Consider the following 7,020-nt stretch of genomic DNA (forward strand, 5'->3'; position numbering starts at 1 on the left):
TCCAAGTACAACGACCGTAGATACTTCTTAGTATTATAGGGGTCTTTCCCTTGAACTTCCCTGTTAGTCATCAGTTATTCCCTCCCACTTTCATTTTAGATCTTTTGAGGCAAAAATCAGCCTTGTGTACTAAAACCATGCAACCCCCGCAGAGATCAGTCGGACTGCAGACCTGTAACTGAGAAGAGTTTCATTCTTTTTGTCGTGTTGCGTGTTGTTGGTTTTTTTTCTCATCGCTATTCTGATTATTCTGTCTTCGTCTTTTCTGGTAATTCTGCATGTAAAGTAGGCAGCATACAGCACTCCACAGTACATCCTGCAACCATTTTGAGTGTAACTAGTCTTCAAATTTGGCAGCCAAATTTGCTGTCAGGTGTGCAGGCAGGATATGCCACTTAAGGAATCCAGCCCTTCCAAAATTATTCATTTTCTCTTGTATTAAATTCCTTGGTAAATAGATTTATAAAGAGTAAAAAAAATTGCTTTACCACATGTAAAAACATTCCGGAATGAATACCCCATTATACCCATCCAGCTGCAAATTGCTGTTATCTGTTCAGAACAATTAGCCTATTATACATCCTCTTAAAACCTGATACCAGTCCATCATCTTGGAGCCCCAAGTATAAAGCCATCCATTAACTTCCTTATACTTTGGATCAGCCCGCAAAAACAGCTTAGTGTTCCAGCATCCCTCGCAATAGGGTTGCTCATTATCAGCTATCAGCTTTTGTGCTAACAGTTCCACGCTGAGTACAGAAAAGAAGCCAAAGGGTTTGCCTGCGGTTTTCTATTATTTTAAGCGCTCTGGACTGAACTTACATCAATATTGTTATTGGTGTACTTAAAATAATAGTCAAAAGAATAGATGACTGGAAAAAGGTGAGGTGGTTTGGGGAGGAGAAGGAAATGCCGATGCTGCTGGAAAAATATTTTAAAAAAAAAAAAAAACAACCCAGTGTTTCAGTGAGGCAGGTTTTACAACAAGTGCCACTGATTTCTATGGAGTTGCTCCTAAATTGTACTAAAAAGAACTGAGGAGAGAAGAGAAATTTTGTAGAGGTAGAAAACTGTTAAAGTATATAAAAAACTCAAAATGTATCTTTGAAACAATTGGGAGAAATTTTCAGAACTCTGGTACAGTCAGTCCAAAGCTCAAGAGGCTTTCAGGCTTGTGTAACCCTCTGAAGTAAATCCATGCAGCTCACTGGGCAGAGAACTCACAAAAGGCATTTTCAAAACCAAAGGTCTGACTCCGGTGTAGTTTCCTTAGAAAATTAGGTTGTCCCTGTTCTGTTGGCCAGTCTTTATTCACCTTTAAAGTACAACATGATATGTATTCGTGGGTCATATATCAATTTCTTTAATTTTTGCCTATTCCTTGAAAGGACTTCAGGCTAGCCTTTAGTCTGAGAGGGAATTTGAAGTGTAAAATATAATTTATTTTTTTCGTTGTGCTCTATTTTGTTTCCTTATGTTCCTTTTCTGTAGTTCAGTTTACTAATTGTGTTTATTATCCATTGGATCTGTGATATACTAGAATACAGGAGAACCTCAGCTAGACAGATGCATTTAGGTAAGGACAAAAAAACCCTGACAATAAAATCTTATGATGTGAATGGAATTTCTCTTTTTGTCCCTATGGCTTCCAAAGAAAAGCTAATTGTTGTCACACCCTGCTCCACACATGAGACATCACACGGCAGGCTGCCCATACCAATGAAGATGCTCCCAGATGTCTCCCAGTGCTGCACCATCCCTCTCTGTGTACAAAGTCCTCCTTCATGTCTACTTTAGGGCTATTGAAAAGTAAATGGCAACTTTCTTTTTTAGGTAGGGGCTGGCAGAAGGACACACTGTCCTTCTTCCCCTGCTGCTGCTCATAGCAGGGCATGCTGGCCTTCTAAGAAGCCGGCAGAAGCAGCTGGTCCAGCTCTGTAATGAAAAATGCACAGGTGCTGAGGATTCGCCCGAGGGCACGGGTCCCAGATGAGAGATGCAAATAGGGAGGAGTAGACGCAATGCTTGGGTAGGGGATGGACACAGAGACCCTGTCCAACAGTCCAACACAAAGGCAGACCTTCCCCTAGGGTATCCAACAGGCGCTTCTGCCTGGGCAGAAGCACGACAGGGTTTTTTTCCTATTTGATGGGTTGAATTGTTCCTTTCCTTTGATTCATTATCGGGAAAAGAGCTTAAATTGAGATGCTTTCAGGCGAGTGTCCGTGGTGTTCATTATCGTAAATTGGCAGGAGGCAAGACTGTCCTGTGACGGTGAAGAGCGGGAACTTTCCTCTATCAGCATCACTCCATCCAAGCTGCTTGTAAAGCTATTCCGCTTTCTTCCCTCCCTTTCCTCCTTCCTGACTGAGGGATGCACGCTGTCAGCAGCCCTCAGTAATGAGGAAAAACATCTGGTTGTGATGTTTCAAATCAGGGAACAGGTAGTGAAGGCTCAGAACCTCTGTCTGCAGGTGAATAGGATAAAATATCAGTTTTTAAGGATGCTGTTTTCATTCAGATGGCTGGTGCTGTCTGACAGGAAAAATTTCTAAATCAGTTTTCAAAGAAGAACTGATCCTGAAACAGTAATTCTACTATAAAGAGAAGGAAAAAAGTAAGTCAGGATGAAATTTTATAGTTATAAATAGTGGATTTTGGAAGTCCTGTTTCAGGCATCTACAAGCAAGATGGTTACCTTCTCACGCTAGCTCATAATCGCTTTGCGCTTGCTATGGATTATATACTGGGAAAGACTATGCTTCTCCTTTGCCTGTTTAGGTCATGGTGACCTTGTAACTCCTACACGATGGGCAGTCACAGATGCCTGATATAATCAGGTATCACGGTCAGCATTTCTACAAGCCTGGTGATATTTGTGAGAAACGGTTTTGTTATCATATTTCTTGGCTTCCACAGTCCAGGCTTTTTTGTAAAAAGTATAACAAAACAAAACAAAACACCCTTCATATTAGTTAATGGGCATATAAAAAACCAAAACTATTTTCCTTTGGGAGCAATTTTTTTCTAGCATAATGATAAGTTTCACTAGGAAAAAATTCTGTTTATTCCAAAATAAACTGTTAGCATTCTAAGCCATTTCTGTGGGTTTCTATCTATTATAATCTAATCAGAACTATTTTTAGAACACCAGTGAATAATAATATTAGACAGCACTGATCTCAGAGACAAGTTGAGACTCCCAGTCGGGTTTCTGCTAGAGAAGCGTATCATAAAAAGCACCATCACAAATTTGCCCCTTTGTTACAGAGGCTGCCAGACAGATCAAGGGCTTAGAGGGCCTGCCATTTGAAGTCTCTTCAGTTTGAAGATGTACTGTCAGGGATCAGTATGGAGAAGGCTTTTGTTCTGCTGCTGGAGTAAGTGTTTGTAGATGAAAGGAGAACGCCTGTGCCTGGGCCATCAACCTGACACTTTTCACGACATGAAATTCACTTAGAACTAAGCATGGGATGGTGGACTGAAAAATAACGTATATTTATTTTTCCTTTGCTTACAACCTTGAGGAGCCTCCCAATCACTTTGTTAAGGAATAGTGATACAAAATTAACCTACTGGAATGGAGGATTTACAGCATAAAGAGCAAACATTTGAGATTGCACAAGTGTGGTGGCAGAGTGAAAAGTTCTGGGGCTATGTTGTAGTCACTGTGGATGTTTCCATTACCTTCAGCGTGTTTTGATCAAGTCCTTAGAAACTCTGGAGCACAGGTATTTGGTCACCTGTCACTAAGATCCATGTCACAGAACCATCACCCTAGTAGACTTTAACATGAACATAGGTATGGTGTTGTCTCTTATTCCTTGAGCAACCTCTTCGGATCCCAGATGAAATACACTGGGTAAGACAGCAGAAAGGGGGAATTTTTGTAAAGCCACAGAGAAGAATTTAGTTTTTTAATGTCTTTGACACCTTTTACTTACGCGATAGAAAAATCCTTTTTAAATGCACTTTCTTTTGTAACACTGAAAAACTGATCATGAAAAGAGGAGAAAGGGTGGCTCACTGTAAGACTCCAGCTGATGTTGTTAGATTCTCAGCACTCCAGGCCTTCTTACTGTACCCATCATCCAGAGCCCACATATACTCCTGCCAAGGAGTGACTGACTTCATGCTCTATCCTCTGTCCAGAGATCTCCAAACACCTAATGAAATTCACCACCTGATTATTTACTGTATGCACAAAGAACATTTTGCTCATCGTCGCAATTCAGCCACCTCCGGGATGAAAGGCAGTGTTTTAGGCAGAGAGCACGTATTACCTGAGGCATCTAAGCATAAAGTACGGAATACCATGTTCTTAATAAAAGTAAGAGGGAACTTTAGACAGAAATTAATTACCCATTGAGGATGTTATCTGTATAAGAGAGGTTTACAAAGAAAGTGATATAGGATTTTAACTGACACAATTATTTAAGTCCTTGGTTTTACTTCTAAGCTGAAAGCCACCGCCATCACTCTGCCTGCTAAATAACATATTGGAGATTGGCTCAGAGGAAAGTACTACCAGCACTGTTTTCTAATATTTTTTAGCAGAAGAGGGACTAACCCTGTCTGCATTTTGAGTACCTCATAAGAAGAATTTGTGCCTGGAGAAACAGACATAATAAATGAGCATACGGATGTAACGCCAACAGTAAGTGTCTGCCACAAGGTCTCTGTGTTCTGCCAGAGGATCCGAGTCAGCCGTGGGTCCCCGGGAAGCAAAGCTGGGATCAAGAGCAGCACCTTTTTCCCCCTCTCTTCTGCCTTGGCAGACCCGTGCCTCATGGCTCAACCACGATGGACACACTGTCACTTGGAAATATCAATACTTTTATTCATGCACATGCAGGGAAGGGCGAATCTTGCTCCCGTTGCTTGATTTCGGTGTGATTTAGTGGGTGCAGCAAAAAGTGGATACTCACTGGAGTAGATTCTGGTATCATTTGTACCAGTGTTAATTTGAGGTAAATTTCTGACATCAAGTGATCTACTCCAATATACTGCGGTATAAATGAGAACAAACCATGACTCTAGAGTACTAAATTTACTGTTGCTGCCTGCGTGACTGTCAACACTTTAAGAAGTGTTTCAAAACATTTACCATCCCAAAAGACTAATTTAGCAACGGCTCATCCTTACAGATTGAAAGTTAATTTCTGATGGGATACACAGTAGAATGCTGTTGGTGTTCTCCGGTTGTTTTTTTCCATTCATTCGTTTCCCTTACCTGCAGCCTGGTCTTCAGTGGCAACAGCGAATCAATGACTTCAAGATGGGAGAAAACAATTGCCTGTAGCATCCATAATCAGTGAAGATGCCTCAGACCTTTTAAAGAGATGAGTTTGTGAGTAACTCGCTGTAGCCTGGCTATAGTAGCCAGGTGTCAGGTTCAAGCACAGAATAACGCGGGTGATCACACAGAGCCTTGGCTTCCCTGTTCACACAGGGCTTGGCTGTGCAGGTTAAAGAGCAGATGGGTCGTTTGGTCACATTACTCATTCAATTAAAGCTCAGCACTTTGTTTAATGCTTTGCTGTTTTAAGATTGGAGTGGCCAGCACTCTGCAGATTTGAACCTGTTCTTCTGACCACATCAAAAGAATCTGGATACTGGAGCAGATTTGGATCTCCCACCAGTTTTAACTGGTATAAACTATATGATAACTGATATGAACTATGTGTAATAACTATGTTACTTAAGATCTCCAAGCACCCAATATGAGCACTAAGTGATTAGCCTCTAGTGAAAGAGCCGCAAAAACCATAATACTTTGAAACCAGTAAGTAATATATTGATTGAAATATTATAAAAGTGATTGGAAACCCAGAATTTGTACAAAATCAGTGGCCAATGTTGTATGTTAAGCATCAGTCATTATACAAGCTAATACTGAGTATAGCACAATGATCATATTAAGGAGCTACTGTAACAAAAGTACTTATATTAGGAAGGATTTATAACTTCATTTCCCAGTGGTAATCAGAAACAGTCCTGCAGAAATAAATGCAGTTACACTAGTGTAAAAGTCCAGAATTCAGACTACAGGGCAAAAAGAAGATCATGTGTTGTTTAGTGAATCCCTGCAATCTGTTTTTTTTTGCCGTATTCCCTCATCTCACAAGCACATCTGGTGTTTTAGGAACATTGTATTCAACAGTGGTAAAAGGACACTAGGGCCAAGAATAACAAATGAAAAATGAAAACACTGGGGCCTAATGCTGATCTCATATGGGTGTAAATCAGAGGGATTCCAGCAAAGCCTTTGGAACCACACCAGTGACATACTTGTGTCTGATTCAGAATCAAAAACTGTAGAGACCAGTAATTTTCATCAAGTAAGACTCACTGTCAGGCCTGAAATTCTCCCATTCCACTGGGAAATTTTACTGCAAAAGGTCTTTAAAAGAGCTTCTCACAAATATCACAAATGCTGAGGAAGTGACAAAGCTAAAGCAAAAGCGCTTTAGTAGCTCTTCTGTCCGCACCACATAATGTAAAATACCCGTCAAACCAGATTAGGCACGAGTTTTTGATTTGCAATTTGCAGCACAAAAAAGGAGTCTGACAGCAAATAAATGTATATTTTGCACGTAGTTACTGGGTTGCTTTTAAGCCCTTTAAAGACAGAGAAAGTCTTTCTACTGACTGCAGGGTGGGTTGTCCTCACAAGCACAACCTGCTGAATAATATACATTATTGCACTTTGTATTTCTGGTCTTGACCTGAGGCATTGCCATAACCACAGCACTTGTAACGCTTGGCAATTTAACTGAATACACTGTCTTTAAAGTGTAAACGTATCTCAGCTGCTTGTTGACAAAATTGTTTGAAGACACCAGACATTAAAACCTCTTAGTCCCCATTAGTTGGAGGGAGGTCCTAGCAGGGAGGAACAATATATCCATAAACGTCTGTGCAGAAACTATTTTTGAGCCTGAAAATTCTGTTTTCCCTTGGAACCCCACAGCAAGAAAGCAAAAGTACATGCAAGACACAGAACCAATAACTGCATTA

This window comes from Chroicocephalus ridibundus, chromosome 1 (assembly GCF_963924245.1).
Source record: "Chroicocephalus ridibundus chromosome 1, bChrRid1.1, whole genome shotgun sequence".
In the NCBI taxonomy this organism is placed as follows: Eukaryota; Metazoa; Chordata; class Aves; order Charadriiformes; family Laridae; genus Chroicocephalus; species Chroicocephalus ridibundus.